The following is a 17,207-nucleotide window of genomic DNA, read 5'->3' as shown; positions in this document are numbered from 1 at the left end:
TCCACTGCACAAAGCATAGACACTCCTCTCCCAAAGTCCCCTTATACGCAGCCAGCTAGCATAAGAACACTCGTGGAAAAGCCCCGAAGCATGCCGCGGCTCATTGAGCTGTCTCGAACACATGATGTCGCAGAAAGAAATCGGGCTACGCTTAACATGTTCGCTCTCTGCAAATGGCCTTGATTTAGTTCCCGGTTCACCTTGGCTCCCCTTCAATAAGACAGGCATAAAGAGACGTCTCTGTAGGTTTCTTTCTCCAAAGCCCCACGTCCAGGAAAGCGGGATTTATAGTGTATCTGACACCAGCATCTGTTGTGCCCGTGAAGAATGCTGTCAACAGCGTAACCCACCTTTCCATGTTGGCAAGCAAGTACATTCAAACGTCTTTGCCGGAACTTTCAGAGGTGATTTTCTTTTTTCTTTTTTTTACTGTTGGCAGCGTCAAACTTTCTTTTTAGTAACATATGTAGTACTGTGTGTTAATATCCTTGCAGTAAACTACTCATAACTATGACAATAAAACACGTCTTTACTTCCTTGTTATAGTGTCAGCCATTATTTCCTTCATTTATTTTCGGCAGGTGAAAAAATGTTGTGCTACGTTACTACGTTACTGCGTCACTTGTCATGTGCATGACCTCTTGGCATTTCTTGCCGGATGTGGCGTTTTGCTTCTATCCGTTTTCCAAAAGGGATGTCGAGTCCCCCACCCCCAACATTTTCAGCAAAGTTACTTCACTCATGCTGTCATGTTGCCAGTGAGCTGTATGTTAATTTATGGTCATGTTAATTGTGGTAACCTTTTATTATATGTGACGTTTCGAGTGTAATCATAGTTTATTGCAGTGCCATCATATGGTCTATGAAGACGTTCGACAATGCCATTGCAGGAAATAATAAATCTGTGCTCTGTTATTTCCTGCCATTCTGATTGTGTGGCCCAGTTTTGACAAATAGGAGCTTTGTCTGCCCTGTCTCTGCTGGGATCATGTATTGCTCAGCCACTAAAGACAACCACCCAAAAACACCTACTCCTACATTTGGTATGCGGTTAACACTGCGCGATTGAACTATTAGACTGCAGGTCTCAAACCAGCGGCCCTGCAGATGATTCGGACGACGACTCCCATGATCCCTCACAATTGACTGTGCAGGTCAGGAATGATGGGAGTTTTGGTCCAAAACATATCGGGAGCCAAAGGCTGCAGACCCCTGTTATAACAGCATTCTATTTGATCATGATAAATTAAACGTCTGGATGGTTGAAACGTGCGTACACCACAGAAACAAAGCATTAAAGAAACGTTGCACTGGCGCAAGTGCAATGTTGGACGATATTAACGCTAGGGCAACAATCGCCCTATTGCAAGAAACATATACTTGCAATGCATTTTTGCGCCAGGGAAATGTTTGCCCTAGTACTAATGCCATTATATATTAGCACTATAGCAATGTATTCCCGGTGCACAAATGTGTTGAAATAATGTGTTTTTGTCGTATTGCAAACTTGTCCCTAGTGTTGATGCAATGTAAAATTGCCCTTGCACCCATGCAACATTTTTGTAATCTGCATGCCAATGATTGTTCATGTGTAAATCATGTGTACATTCATCTAGCTGTCAGTGGTACAAATGAATCTTTTACAAGCTAACATAGGGACAAAAGTGTTGTGCAACTTAAAATTCGATTGGGCATTTTCCAAGATGTATATGATAGGATGATTGGCTTAGGGGTAGATTTCTTTCAAATACGGATGCCTCTGCTCTGAAGGTGTGGCATCATGACAGGCCATAGAAGAAACCTCAATTGCGTGATCAGAGAGGATAGCTATGCCCATGCAATGCATCAATGAATACCCCATAACAAGTGTATCACGAATAGCTCATTACAGCCAGTCGTGGGGCAGTGCCGCATTATCAAAGCTTATGGAAAAATGGAACAAATGAATGCAGCACCAATGTTTCTGTTTAGATACTATGAAGTGGACCAACCATATTTAGGGGGTAATTCATAGAATTTAGCGCACAAGTGGCGCACGCGGCTGGCGCACAGTGTGCGTGTGCGAATCCCTGCGCCAGCCGCGTGCGCTAAAATCCATTTCCGCGCACAGCGTATTCATGGATTCCAGCTACCAAAACCAGCCGTGGCGCACAGTGGCACAGCGACCCTGCAGCAGCGCCAGTTTTGCCCCCAAGAACGCCTCTGGCGCAGGGAAAATCCATCAAAATCCCCAATCCAGCGCAAAGGGTAGCGTTAACCCTGTACTAGCACGGCAAGCGGGCTACGTGTATCACTGGGGTGCGCGGGAAGTAGCTCACGTTATTTCAGCTGGGTACGTGTATTTCAGGGGTGCGCTGGAAGCTCCACACGCGATTCCATCAGGGTACGTGTACATCAGGGGTGCGCGGGAAGTTTCACACGTGAATTCAGCAGGGTACGTGTATATCAGGGGTGCGCAGGAAGTTCCACACGCGAATGTCCTGGCTACGTGTATTTCGGGGAGCGTGGGAAGTTTCACACGCGATATCAGCAGGGTACGTGTATTCCAGCGGTGCGCTGTAAGTTCCACACGCGAATGTCCTGGCTACGTGTATCTTGGGGTGTGTGGGAAGTTTCACACGCGATATCAGCAGGGTACATGTATATCAGGTGTGCGAGGGAAGTTTCACACGCGAATGTCCTGGCTACGTGTATTTCGGGGTGCGTGGGAAGTTTCACACGCAATATCAGCAGGGTACGTGTATTCCAGTGGTGCGCTGGAAGTTCCTGTTAGGAAAGATTTCGTAATTGTAGGGAACTTTCCTTCCATGTGGCAACCCCTAAACTTTTTGCTATTGTTTTCAACCTGTTTTCTTGACTTTGCCAGAGAAGTGCAGCCTTCTGCCGTACTCCTCTGGGCTTTCGCTCCTTTCTTACGGGGAAACTGACATGCCCTTAAGACAGTCAGTACCGGGGAACGCTGTTTCCCGTAGTTTCTTTTATCGTGTCGCCATTTTAGTGCAACACGACACAAGAGGGCACTGTAAGCTAAGTTACAGCTCTCTTGGGTCTCTAGCTTTCTACAGACCCTAGACACTCTTGTAGGATGGTTTTTGGATCGGTGCAAGTCATTCAGGGACTGGGCTGGTGGCAGCGATCATTTGGTTTATTTTGAGCTCCTTTTTCCGTTCTGAGCACGTTTTTGCCGCGAACACAAAAGGGTGGCCCGGCTACACAAAATGGCCGGACCACGAGGCTCCTTTGTCTCGTCCACTGTCCGTCTTGCTCCCTTTACCTTCCCCCGGGTCAGGCGACCCGGGGCCTTCCTTATTTGGGCATGTAGTTTCCCGCGAAACACGGTTGCTTTCGCGGGCTTCTACATGTCGTTTGAGTGCCCCCAGGATGTGGGCTGGGCTGTCTGGTCCCAATACACATCCTGGGTGCCAGAGAGTCTAGGGTGGTGTGAATGCCTGGGACCACTGTGGTCCGTGATTGGTCCACGTATGGTATGTGTGTTGATGAGCGGATCTCCCATTGGCTCCCCTCCGTTTTGGCGCGAAGGGAACCGTGGATAAGAGGGAGCTGGAAACACCACTGCCATGTCGATCTCCTGAGTTCTTACGAACCCAGGGATACAGGAGCCAAGTATCCTGCGAACACAAGGCTGGACCGAGGAATCGCTGGTGACCCCCTGAAGAACTTCTGCTCCTCATTGCTGTCGTCCGGTGAAGCCCTTTCCACCTAAGATCGAACAAGAAGGCCTGTACTGGCGCTTCGACCTATTGGAATAGCAGGACCAGCTATTCCCGGCACCTTCATCAACTCCTGCTGTAAGCCTTCGGAAGTGTCTCTGGGCCATCCAGTTGACTGACCAGCTTACTAAGGAGGCCTGCTCTGTAATCGCCGACAGGTTGGGTGGTATTCTGAGTCCGGGGCATGCTCACACGCTTCGTTTGCTTAGCAGTCCTAAGCTAGAGGTGAGCGGTGCTCGTTTGGCTTGAATACACCCGGCCGTTCCGTTGCCCTGCGGTGGCGACAAAACTGTGCTTGTTTCTTCGATCGGGACGTCTTTTTACTCTGCACGACGACGAGACGTTCCCTGCTCTTCAGAACCTGCCAGAAGCTGCATCTATCGAGGAGAAGCTCGGGCCTGCTTGCTTCGGGGACCGGTGAGTAGATTAGCTAGGATCTGGTCGCCCTCCTGCAGTGCCCTTTGCTTTTCCCCGCTGTGAATACAGCACCCCTTGTCCGTACTCGCGCCCTGCTTCTGCCTCACAGTGGAGGCTGCGCTAGAGTCGCGGACCGTGTTCTCCTTCATTAGAGCTCCCTACAGAGCTGTTCAACGTCCTCCGAAGAGCTTCACCTTCTGCCCATTGGCACCGGCGTGTGCAGGTACTTTTGAGCGCTAGGCTCCACTCTTCGTAGGGATTGGACTACCATCCAGTTAGGGGCCTCAGAAGGCGGACATATCACTCGCATTGGTTCGCACTGCCTGTTTTCCTTCCCCTGCAGGTGGATAACATATTTCGTGCTGCTAATGCTGTGAAACTGTGTATTCTGTATATATATTGGGTGGATAGTGTATGTGTTGGTTTAATATCGTTGTATATTGCTGCTTTTACTGTGGTTATTAGTTTCAAGGCCTTATAATAAATGTGTATCTATTTTTGATATAAACAACTGTTTGGAGTAGTTTGTAAGCGCTCTTGCTTTGTGTGCTCATTGCGAGCTTTCAGTCACCCTCACCCCTCTTGAGACCTAGTCTTGACCGCCGCGATCGCTACCTTGATTGGTCTGGCTTGTCCAGAGGTTACCCTGTTCCAAGTAATTAGGTTGGCCTTCTGAACTTCTGCGCCACCAGGACAGAGTTCAGAAATCCGTCTTAACAAATTGGTGTACAGCGGTGGGATACGACTGAAGGTATCCAGTGTTGCGCACGAGCTAAGGCGTTTTCAGGTTATTCCAACCAGGACACGCAGTAAAGTATTGAATATAACGTTAAAAAGGCCATAGTCCTATCAACAGTATGGAAACGAATACTTTATTAACCTTAAATGCTTCGAAATCTGAAACATTGAAGAAGATGTGTGCGGAGAGAGGGGTTTCCTCTCAAGGCACTAAATTGGAAATGATCCAGAGAATCGTGGCGTGGCAAGAAGCGCAGCTTGACGCTATAACTTCCGAGGACAGTGCAGAAGGTGGTGGGGCTGCTCTCACTGGCAGAACCGACGGTTCTGCCGCTGCACTGATCCATCACGACCACGAGGACAGGGAGGATGTAATGTCTAACGTTTCCTCTGCCAGTGTTGATGGGGAGGCTATGCTTGAATTCAAGAAGCAAGAGCTGCGGTTTAGGCAGCAGGAGCTTGAATTCAGCATAGCCAAACTGAAAATCGACCAGGCAGAAAAACAAAAAGACAGGGATCACCAGTTGGAACTGGCCAAGCTTCAGTTCGCAAATGGGTCCAAGGGTCCTGGACATGGTTCTGGGGCTTCCTCTCATCCACGGTTTCCAAAAGATCTGCTCAGTGTGTATGAGGAACGAAATGACATTATGGACTGGTTGAATGCGTTTGAGTATGCATGCGAGGTTCAAGAGGTTGATAATGCGGATAAGATTGCATGGTTACTCAGCAGACTGCCCCATTCTGGTTGCAGTGCCATTATGGAAATGTCGAAGGCTGAGCGCGCTGATTTTGCAATGTTGAAGCAGACTCTCATTTTAAAGTTTGGGAAGACTCCGACCCAATATTTGAAAAGGTTTAGAGAGTATAAGAAAAAGGAAGGTGGTACTTGGGTGTCGTATGTAGCTGAGTCCCTGAAAAACTTAACTGGCTGGGTTGAAGGTTATAAGGTTTCTACCTTCGAAGGCATGATCAATCTGGTCATGCTGGAACACATTTTTGCTTCTTCTTCCCCGGAGCTTAAGCAGCATTTGGCCGATTCGAAGGAGATAGATCCTAAGAAGCTGGCCATTGCAGCAGACTTATGGGTGTCACATCGAGTGTCCCATAAGGACAAAACTCATCCTGGTAAGCAGGAGGAAGGGAAAAAGTCCAAAGATATGGAGGGTGGGGAATCTGCTAAATCTTCTTCCCATAAGGGCCACAAAAAGAAAAATAAGGGTAAGCCATACGAGAACTCACAGGGTAGCGGAGGTTCGCCTCCGAAACAGAACTCTGGTTATAATAAGCCTCCCTACGTAAACAGACCCAATGGGGCTTGTTTTTCTTGTGGAGCAACTGACCATGTGAAGGGGGATCCCCGGTGTAAGGTTAAACCTTTGGGGGTCCACTCCGCTAATCTGGCCTTCTCCTCCTACGAGGAAGAAGAGATTACAGGAGCATCCTTCTCCTCAGACTCATTTCCCAGCGGAATAGAGGCTGAGGTAGTTTTAGTGTCCCTGGGTTCCTGGGAGCCTAAAGTCGCAGAGGCGTATGCTAGGATTCCGGATAATACCAAGCACTACTTTAAAGACAGTGTGCTGATCAATGGAGTGGATACTCCAGCTCTTAGGGATAGTGGGTGCAGTCGAACTGTAGTGGATTCTACCTTGGTAGACTCAGAGGAAGTTGCCAGAGCTCCTCTGATGCCCACTAAGTTGGCTGACGGCCCCCTCCGTATGTTTCCCGTGATCCCTGTTAATCTAACTTTAAATGGTACAGCAGTTAGGATTCCAGTGAGCATTCAGAGAAACGTCCCGGGAAAGGTCTTGTTGGGCAATGATCTCAGAGCTCTAGGGCTCGTAGGAGACACTGCCGAAAGACCCTACACACGGTCTCAAGCACGGGCAGCATTGGCCAAGTCCAATACGCCGCCCCAGCCGAAGGGGAAACCCAAGGCGAAAGGAGTCAACAAGTCCCGACGGGGGAAAGAGAATATTCCCCCGAGCTCGCCTACCACTGCGGTGGAGGGAGTTGGTCAATCGCCCGAGCCTGACGAGGAGGTGGCGATGCCTGAAGTGTTCGACCCCAACGACCATCCTGAACTAAAAGACTTGTTAGTTGAAGGAGGTCCTGATAGGGACGACTTCAGTAAGGGCCAACGTGAGTGCCCATCTCTGGAAGGCCTAAGGAGACAGGCCTGCTCCCAGCTTGAGGGTGAACCTCCTGGGAAGCATCGGATTTATTGGGAAGGTGGACTCCTGTACAGTGAGCCCACAGAGTCTACAGAAGGAGACCATAGGAGGTTGGTGGTTCCCCTTGCTGTTAGACCCTTCCTCCTGCAGTTGGCGCATGAAGTTCCCCTTGCTGGTCACCTTGGAATGAAGAGGACCAAGCAAAGGTTATCTATGCACTTCTACTGGCCCAAGATGGGGGTGCAAGTAGAAAGTCACTGCAGGAGTTGTGCCTCCTGCCAGTTGTCTGGTAAGGTTGGCGCGACAATCCAAGCTCCGTTGGTACCGCTCCCAGTTGTGGGGGTACCATTTGAAAGGGTAGGGATCGACATCGTTGGTCCCCTTGACCCGCAAACATCCTCAGGCAATAGGTTTATCCTGGTGCTGGTCGACCATGCAACCAGGTATCCTGAGGCCATCCCATTAAAGACTGTAACTGCCAAGTCAGTTGCAAAAGCTTTACTCGGCATATTTACTAGGGTTGGCTTCCCTAAAGAAGTTGTGTCAGATCGTGGCAGCAACTTTATGTCGAAGTATATGCAGGCTATGTGGAAAGAATGTGGGGTCACCTACAGGTTCTCTTCTGCATACCGCCCCCAGACCGATGGTCTGGGGGGGCGTTTCAACAGGACGTTAACGAGCATGATTGGGGCTCTGGAGGAGCCTCAGAGAAGAAAATGGGATCTTCTTGTTTCATGCTTACTGTTTACCTACCGAGAGGTACCACAGGAGGGTGTTGGCTTCAGCCCCTTCGAACTTCTGTTCGGTCATCCCGTACGGGGACCCTTAGCCATCATCAAAGAGGGATGGGAGATGCCCACTCCCCCTGTTACTACCAATGTAGTTGATTATGTGCTAGGGCTCAGAAAACGGATGGTACTTCTGATAGGCTTGACTAGTGATAAATTGAAGGCAGGGCAAGCGCTGGTGAAACATTGGTACGACCAGAAAGCTTCCCTCATCAACTTTACACTTGGTCAGCAAGTCCTGATCATGAATCTCATAGGGCCTCGAGCTTTACAGGACAAATGGTCAGGCCCTTGCCCAGTGGTGGAGCCCCTGGGTGAGGTTAGCTATTCAGTGGACCTTGGAAGGCCTGGACAGGCTCTAAAAGTGTTTCACGTGAATAGGCTGAAGGCTTTCGGCCCAAGCGTCGAAATCGCAGCACTGCTATTGGCTTCAGACGTTGAGGAAGAGGAGTCTGAACCTCTCCCCGACCTGTTCCCAAGCAGTCCTTCAGTTAGCTCTTTTGAGGGTGTCCGAGTGGCCCCTCACCAAAATGGACAAGGCTCAGTGGTTTACCTTGGACATGAAGTAGTTGGAGGGAGGAGACAGCCTCTACTCAGTCAGGTACACGCAGTACAAGACTGGCCTACCCCCACTACGCAAACCCAAGTGAGAGCCTTTTTAGGACTCACGGGGTATTACCGCAATTTTGTGGCAGCCTATGGTACCATAGCTGCTCCTCTGACTGCCCTCACAACTCCGAAGAAACCCAAGAAGGTAACTTGGACTGACGAGTGTGAGAAGGCCTTCAATGGCTTGAAAGACTCCTTGTGCCAGGCCCCTGTGCTCAGGGCCCCTGATTATCAAAGACCTTTTATCGTGCAGACGGATGCCTCTGACACTGGGATAGGAGCTGTACTATCACAAGTAGATGAGAAGGGTAAGGAACACCCTATCGGTTTTATTAGTCGCCAGCTTAAGGACAGAGAGCTCAGATGGTCCACGGTAGAGAAAGAATGTTTCTCTGTTGTGTGGGCCCTAAGGAAGCTGAGGCCCTACCTCTATGGGACCCACTTCACTGTGCAGACTGACCATAAGCCGTTAAAGTGGCTAATGAACATGAAGGGGGAGAATCCAAAGTTGCTTAGGTGGTCCATAAGTCTTCAAGGCTTCGACTTCACTATTGAGCATAGACCAGGTGTCCAACATAGCAATGCTGATGGGTTGTCCAGAATGTTTTACCGACCTGAACAAGAGACTCATCCAGGGGTGGATTAGTTCCCCCTGTCCATAGTCTGGGAGGGGCGAGTGTTAGGAAAGATTTCGTAATTGTAGGGAACTTTCCTTCCATGTGGCAACCCCTAAACTTTTTGCTATTGTTTTCAACCTGTTTTCTTGACTTTGCCAGAGAAGTGCAGCCTTCTGCCGTACTCCTCTGGGCTTTCGCTCCTTTCTTACGGGGAAACTGACATGCCCTTAAGACAGTCAGTACCGGGGAACGCTGTTTCCCGTAGTTTCTTTTATCGTGTCGCCATTTTAGTGCAACACGACACAAGAGGGCACTGTAAGCTAAGTTACAGCTCTCTTGGGTCTCTAGCTTTCTACAGACCCTAGACACTCTTGTAGGATGGTTTTTGGATCGGTGCAAGTCATTCAGGGACTGGGCTGGTGGCAGCGATCATTTGGTTTATTTTGAGCTCCTTTTTCCGTTCTGAGCACGTTTTTGCCGCGAACACAAAAGGGTGGCCCGGCTACACAAAATGGCCGGACCACGAGGCTCCTTTGTCTCGTCCACTGTCCGTCTTGCTCCCTTTACCTTCCCCCGGGTCAGGCGACCCGGGGCCTTCCTTATTTGGGCATGTAGTTTCCCGCGAAACACGGTTGCTTTCGCGGGCTTCTACATGTCGTTTGAGTGCCCCCAGGATGTGGGCTGGGCTGTCTGGTCCCAATACACATCCTGGGTGCCAGAGAGTCTAGGGTGGTGTGAATGCCTGGGACCACTGTGGTCCGTGATTGGTCCACGTATGGTATGTGTGTTGATGAGCGGATCTCCCATTGGCTCCCCTCCGTTTTGGCGCGAAGGGAACCGTGGATAAGAGGGAGCTGGAAACACCACTGCCATGTCGATCTCCTGAGTTCTTACGAACCCAGGGATACAGGAGCCAAGTATCCTGCGAACACAAGGCTGGACCGAGGAATCGCTGGTGACCCCCTGAAGAACTTCTGCTCCTCATTGCTGTCGTCCGGTGAAGCCCTTTCCACCTAAGATCGAACAAGAAGGCCTGTACTGGCGCTTCGACCTATTGGAATAGCAGGACCAGCTATTCCCGGCACCTTCATCAACTCCTGCTGTAAGCCTTCGGAAGTGTCTCTGGGCCATCCAGTTGACTGACCAGCTTACTAAGGAGGCCTGCTCTGTAATCGCCGACAGGTTGGGTGGTATTCTGAGTCCGGGGCATGCTCACACGCTTCGTTTGCTTAGCAGTCCTAAGCTAGAGGTGAGCGGTGCTCGTTTGGCTTGAATACACCCGGCCGTTCCGTTGCCCTGCGGTGGCGACAAAACTGTGCTTGTTTCTTCGATCGGGACGTCTTTTTACTCTGCACGACGACGAGACGTTCCCTGCTCTTCAGAACCTGCCAGAAGCTGCATCTATCGAGGAGAAGCTCGGGCCTGCTTGCTTCGGGGACCGGTGAGTAGATTAGCTAGGATCTGGTCGCCCTCCTGCAGTGCCCTTTGCTTTTCCCCGCTGTGAATACAGCACCCCTTGTCCGTACTCGCGCCCTGCTTCTGCCTCACAGTGGAGGCTGCGCTAGAGTCGCGGACCGTGTTCTCCTTCATTAGAGCTCCCTACAGAGCTGTTCAACGTCCTCCGAAGAGCTTCACCTTCTGCCCATTGGCACCGGCGTGTGCAGGTACTTTTGAGCGCTAGGCTCCACTCTTCGTAGGGATTGGACTACCATCCAGTTAGGGGCCTCAGAAGGCGGACATATCACTCGCATTGGTTCGCACTGCCTGTTTTCCTTCCCCTGCAGGTGGATAACATATTTCGTGCTGCTAATGCTGTGAAACTGTGTATTCTGTATATATATTGGGTGGATAGTGTATGTGTTGGTTTAATATCGTTGTATATTGCTGCTTTTACTGTGGTTATTAGTTTCAAGGCCTTATAATAAATGTGTATCTATTTTTGATATAAACAACTGTTTGGAGTAGTTTGTAAGCGCTCTTGCTTTGTGTGCTCATTGCGAGCTTTCAGTCACCCTCACCCCTCTTGAGACCTAGTCTTGACCGCCGCGATCGCTACCTTGATTGGTCTGGCTTGTCCAGAGGTTACCCTGTTCCAAGTAATTAGGTTGGCCTTCTGAACTTCTGCGCCACCAGGACAGAGTTCAGAAATCCGTCTTAACAGTTCCACACGCGAATGTCCTGGCTACGTGTATGTTGGGGTGCGCGGGAAGTTTCACACGCGATATCAGCAGGGTACGTGTATATCAGGGGTGCGCGGGAAGTTCCACACGGGAATGACCTGGCTACGTGTATTTCGGGGTGCGCGGGAAGTTTCACACGCGACATCAGCAGGGTACGTGTATTCCAGGGGTGCGCGGGAAGTATCACACGCGATTCCATCAGGGTACGTGTATTCCAGGGGTGCGCAGAAAGTATCACACGCAAAAACAGCAGGGTACGTGTATTCCAGGGGTGCACGGGAAGTATCGCACGCAAAATCAGCATGGTACGCGTATTTCAGGTGTGCGCGGAAAGTATCACACGCAATTCCATCAGGGTACGTGTATTACAGGGGTGCGCGGAGAGCACCACACGTGAATTGCATGTGTGGGTCCTCCCAGGTGTTCCCTCTACACCCTCCACGGCCCCTGCAGGTGGCCTACACCACAGGGGCCTACCCTGCACATGTCCTGCAGGCACCCCATCCACCATGGCCATGCCCCCCAGCCAACCCACATGTCACCTTGCACTACTGCCCACCAACGCATGTCCCCCTGCACCCCCAGCCACCAGGGGCAGCCTCCACCAGGCCCCACCTATGTCTCCCACCACCCCCACCCCCCAGCAGTGCAGGGGCAGCCTCCACCAGGCCCCCACTCATGTCTCCCATCACCCCCACCCCCCAGCAGTGCAGGGGCAGCCTCCACCAGGCCCCCACCCATGTCTCCCATCACCCCCACCCCCCAGCAGTGCAGGGGCAGCCTCCACCAGGCCCCCACCCATGTCTACCACCACCCCCACCCCCCAGCAGTGCAGGGGCAGCCTCCACCAGGCCCCCACTCATGTCTCCCATCACCCCCACCCCCCAGCAGTGCAGGGGCAGCCTCCACCAGGCCCCCACCTATGTCTACCACCACCCCCACCCCCCAGCAGTGCAGGGGCAGCCTCCACCAGGCCCCCACTCATGTCTCCCATCACCCCCACCCCCCAGCCACCAGGGGCAGCCTCCACCAGGCCCCCACTCATGTCCCCTATCACCCCCACCCCCCAGCAGTGCAGGGGCAGCCTCCAAAAGGCCCCCACCCATGTCTACCACCACCCCCACCCCCCAGCACTGTGGGGCACCTGCCAGCAGGCCCCCACTCATGTCCAACTCATGTTCCCCTGCACCCCCACCCCCCAGCACTGTGGTGCACCCTCCACCAGGCCCCCACCCATGTCTACCACCACCCCCACCCCCCAACAGTGCAGGGGCAGCCTCCACCAGGCCCCCACTCATGTCTCCCATCACCCCCACCCCCCAGCCACCAGGGGCAGCCTCCACCAGGCCCCCACTCATGTCCCCTATCACCCCCACCCCCCAGCAGTGCAGGGGCAGCCTCCACCAGGCCCCCACCCATGTCTTCCATCACCCCCACCGCCCAGCAGTGCAGGGGCAGCCTCCACCAGACCCCCACCCATGTCTCCCATCACCCCCACCCCCCAGCAGTGCAGGGGCAGCCTCCACCAGGCCCCCACTCATGTCTCCCATCACCCCCACCCCCCAGCAGTGCAGGGGCAGCCTCCACCAGGCCCCCACCCATGTCTCCCATCACCCCCACCCCCCAGCAGTGCAGGGGCAGCCTCCACCAGGCCCCCACCCATGTCTCCCATCACCCCCACCCCCCAGCAGTGCAGGGGCAGCCTTCACCAGGCCCCCACCCATGTCTACCACCACACCCAACCCCCAGCACTGTGGGGCAGCCTCCACCAGGCCCCCACCCATGTCTACCACCACCCCACCCCCCAGAAGTGCAGGGGCAGCCTCCACCAGGCCCCCACTCATGTCTCTCATCACCCCCACCCCCAGCCACCAGGGGCAGCCTCCACCAGGCCCCCACTCATGTCTCCCATCACCCCCACCCCCCAGCAGTGCAGGGGCAGCCTCCACCAGGCCCCCACCCATGTCTCCCATCACCCCCACCCCCCAGCAGTGCAGGGGCAGCCTCCACCAGGCCCCCACCCATGTCTACCACCACCCCCACCCCCCAGCAGTGCAGGGGCAGCCACCACCAGGCCCCCACTCATGTCTCCCATCACCCCCACCCCCAGCAGTGCAGGGGCAGCCTCCACCAGGCCCCCACCCATGTCTACCACCACCCCACCCCCCAGAAGTGCAGGGGCAGCCTCCACCAGGCCCCCACTCATGTCTCTCATCACCCCCACCCCCAGCCACCAGGGGCAGCCTCCACCAGGCCCCCACTCATGTCTACCATCACCCCCACCCCCCAGCAGTGCAGGGGCAGCCTCCACCAGGCCCCCACTCATGTCTCCCATCACCTCCACCCCCAGCAGTGCAGGGGCAGCCTCCACCAGGCCCCCACCCATGTCTACCACCACCCCCACCCCCCAGCAGTGCAGGGACAGCCTCCACCAGGCCCCCACTCATGTCTCCCATCACACCCACCCCCCAGCAGTGCAGGGGCAGCCTTCACCAGGCCCCCACCCATGTCTACCACCACACCCAACCCCCAGCACTGTGGGGCACCTGCCAGCAGGCCCCCACTAATGTCCAACTCATGTTCCCCTGCACCCCCACCCCCCAGCACTGTGGGGCACCTGCCAGCAGGCCCCAACTCATGTCCAACTCATGTTGTTCCCCTGCACCCCCACCCCCCAGCACTGTGGTGCACCCTCCACCAGGCCCCAACTCATGTTCCCCAGCCAACATGTCATCACAATCTAGATCCCTGGTCCCTATGGTCAGCCTCCAAATGCAAAACTCCCACCCGAGTATTGCATCCACCCACTTAGAAATGGCAATAACATGATAGAACACCGATTGCAAGTTTGGAAACGAACACATGTCCCTCACATACACCCAATGGGTGTCAGTGAATCTCAAAACCCATAACATGATATGCATGAAACCAATGAGATGATACTACACATTGAAGTTTGATCAAAAAATATGTATTAAAGGAAAAATAAATTGAATCAAAAATAAACAAACAGAAATGGGAATGTAAAAAAATGAAAAGAAGCATGTCCGTGAAAAAAAGCAAAACCAAAAATCATAATCCAAAGGAATGGTGTCAAAGTCACAGTCCACAAAAGAAAATCCAATGGAAAATTATAATTGAAAGCCATTGCTCCATGGGTAAATTGTAAAATAAAAAGAAAATCCAACAGTGAACTATGTACAGATGAACAAGCCAGGGTCCATTATCCCAACAAAAGAAATGAAACCTATCTAACAACACTAACTAATAAAAAATAACTATATACAAAAATGTGGCCCATTGTCCAAAAGGTCCAAAAAAAATTCAAAAACAAAGGAAACCTAACACTAACTACAGAACTATGTACAAGGGCAGCGGGCTAGTCCGACGGCTCACTTTTGGATGTCCCGGGCCAGGGCATCATCGAATTCCTGCTCAATGTCCCGGAGGTGGTCCTCCTCCATGGCCCGAGGGTCCGCAGGGCCGTCGATGTGTCCACCTCCAACCCCCTGCGGATTGCCTCGAGGCACTCGGCCTGCCCCAGGGCCCTCCGCATGGAGTTCTCCGCCCTGACCATCGTGAGCCATGCCTCTTCCGCCCGCTGCCGCTCCACATCTAATGCGTGGCCCAACTGCTGCCACATGGAAGACACTTTCTGTCCTGGGTCCTCCTGCCCTCCGGCCGATGCCTGCCCCTCCGATGTCGAAGGCCCCGAGCCTTCATGGCTCCCACCACGTTGCTGCTGCTGCTGTGCCTCTGCCCGTGCACTGCCTCCTGCTGCCTGCACATCCTCCGCTGGCTGGGGTGCAGTCGTTGATGTGGCCACCCCTGCTGGACGTCCGACTCCTGACTGTGGCAGGGATGCCTCCTCCACCATCCTGGCCGCACTGTCAGAGGCAGCTCCAAAGGGCACCCAGGTGACTGATGGGTGGGAAGATGGCACGGAGGATGACTGGCGCATAGGGGGTTCAGTTGAGGAGGGGGTCGCAGCAAGCCCCATCAAATGGAGGAATCCGGCCTGGGTGACCTGTCCCAGTAGGCCGACGCGGTCAACGAGCCATTCGAGATGACGTGCAATCTCCTCATGAAAAGACTGCAGGTCACCTCGCATGGCTCGTTGACGCAACGCCACACCAGTCAGGACAGGCTCAACCCGGACCTGGATAGCCACGTCCGCAGGCAGAGGAAGGCCAGTTGTTGTGAGCTCATCCCCTGCCTGAAAACGGGTCTGGACGTAGACATCCCTGCTGGTGCAAGATGATGCAGGGACAGGATCAGGGACAGGATTGCACACAGGCACCTCCGCGGCGGCCTGTGCTGCCTCCTGTCCCTGGTCCTGCACTGCACCACTAGCACCAGTGGAATCCCCACCTCCAGACCCTGTCTCTGTTGCTTGCACGGCCTCCTCCTCCACCAAACCCCCCACCAACCTGGATGACTCCGTGCCATCTTCCCCCGTTGGGCCCTGTGGGGTCCCAGATGCCCCTTCTGCTGCCGAGGAGTCCAACTCCAACCTCCGCCTCTTGGACCTCCCCCCGGCAGCTGCGGCCTGGGACGCGGCACCGGACTCCTCACTCCCCGACGAGATGACAACATGGGAGGGGAGCCGGGCCTTGCGTCTCCGGCTGGCGGTGGGATCACCGCCGCTGTGCTCCACAGCACCTTCTCCGCCCTCTTCATCAGTTGACGCTGCAGACAGGGAGAAATAAAACACAGGCATCAGGGCACATACACACATGACAGTTGTACATGAGTGGCATTGGCAAACCTCAGACATGCCATCACAATCCCCAACACACGTGATTTCAACTCGCACACATGAGCCATACCACAGCCATATCGCAACTGCCAGCACCATCCATACACATACAACAGCATGAGCAGGCAAAGCTGAGCCAGACATCACATGCAACACAGGAAGTGCACTACACATGTACACACACCATCACACTTGCATGCATGTGTCCACCTCTGCCAAGTGTTGCAGTGTTCAGATGGGCATCCATGTCACATCTGCCAATCAGGCTTCCACATCCCTCTGTCACATGCATCCATGTTGCATCACTGCTGCACCCTTGTCAAATACACAAAAATGCACATGTACACAGTGCTGATACATGCAGCTGAAAACAACATACATGCGTGACATCACGAACATGTCTACTTACATACACATTCATCCAAACATGTGTGCCCACACAACTGCATTTGGCATGCAAGCCTACACACACAAGCACCATCCATGTCTCACACATTACAGCCCTCGCATGTGTTAGCCTCACGGCCCTGTACACCCCCACCCATACTCGACCCCATACAAACAGATGTGCAACCTGCACACCACTGAAACATCACCACACGCACAGCTCACAATCATGATGCATGTACACTTACCGCTCGACTCCAGACGGGGCGGCCTCTCAAGGACCTGGACGTTGAGAGCTGGGGATATGCGTTCCAGGACCCTCATCTGATCTTCCGACAAGTGGCCCCCGTGCCCCTTAGCATCCGCTGCCTTCAAGAGGCGCCGGGCCTTGTTCAGGGTCCTGGACCTGAAGTCCTCCCAGCGCTTCTTGACATGTTGTAAGTCGCGGACTGCCACCCCCTCCGCGTTCATGGCAGTCACAATGTCAGTCCAGATCCGAGTCCGTCCTTCCTTGTCGGCGCGGGAACTTCCGAAGAGGGCATCATACTGCCCCAGGACTTGCTCCACCAGGACACCAACTTCCTTGGCACTGAACTGGTGCCCCTCTGCCTCTCTGGCCGGGGGTTGTCAGTAGTGCCAGATGTTGCAGTGCCCGACATGACAACCCCAGAGGCAGGAGTGGGTGGGCAACTGGGTCCTGGGGCTGGGCTGTGGAGCGATGGAATCCCAGTCGGGAGTCTTCGGTTCCAGCAGGGGTGGTCACAGCAACAGCACCCCTGGCTGATGTGCAGGCAGCAAATGGCAGGGCAA

Source organism: Ambystoma mexicanum, chromosome 5p (genome assembly GCF_040938575.1).
Source record: "Ambystoma mexicanum isolate Mex_15411 chromosome 5p, UKY_AmexF1_1, whole genome shotgun sequence".
In the NCBI taxonomy this organism is placed as follows: Eukaryota; Metazoa; Chordata; class Amphibia; order Caudata; family Ambystomatidae; genus Ambystoma; species Ambystoma mexicanum.
The sequence above is the reverse complement of the archived record's forward strand: the minus strand, read 5'-3'. Positions refer to the sequence as shown.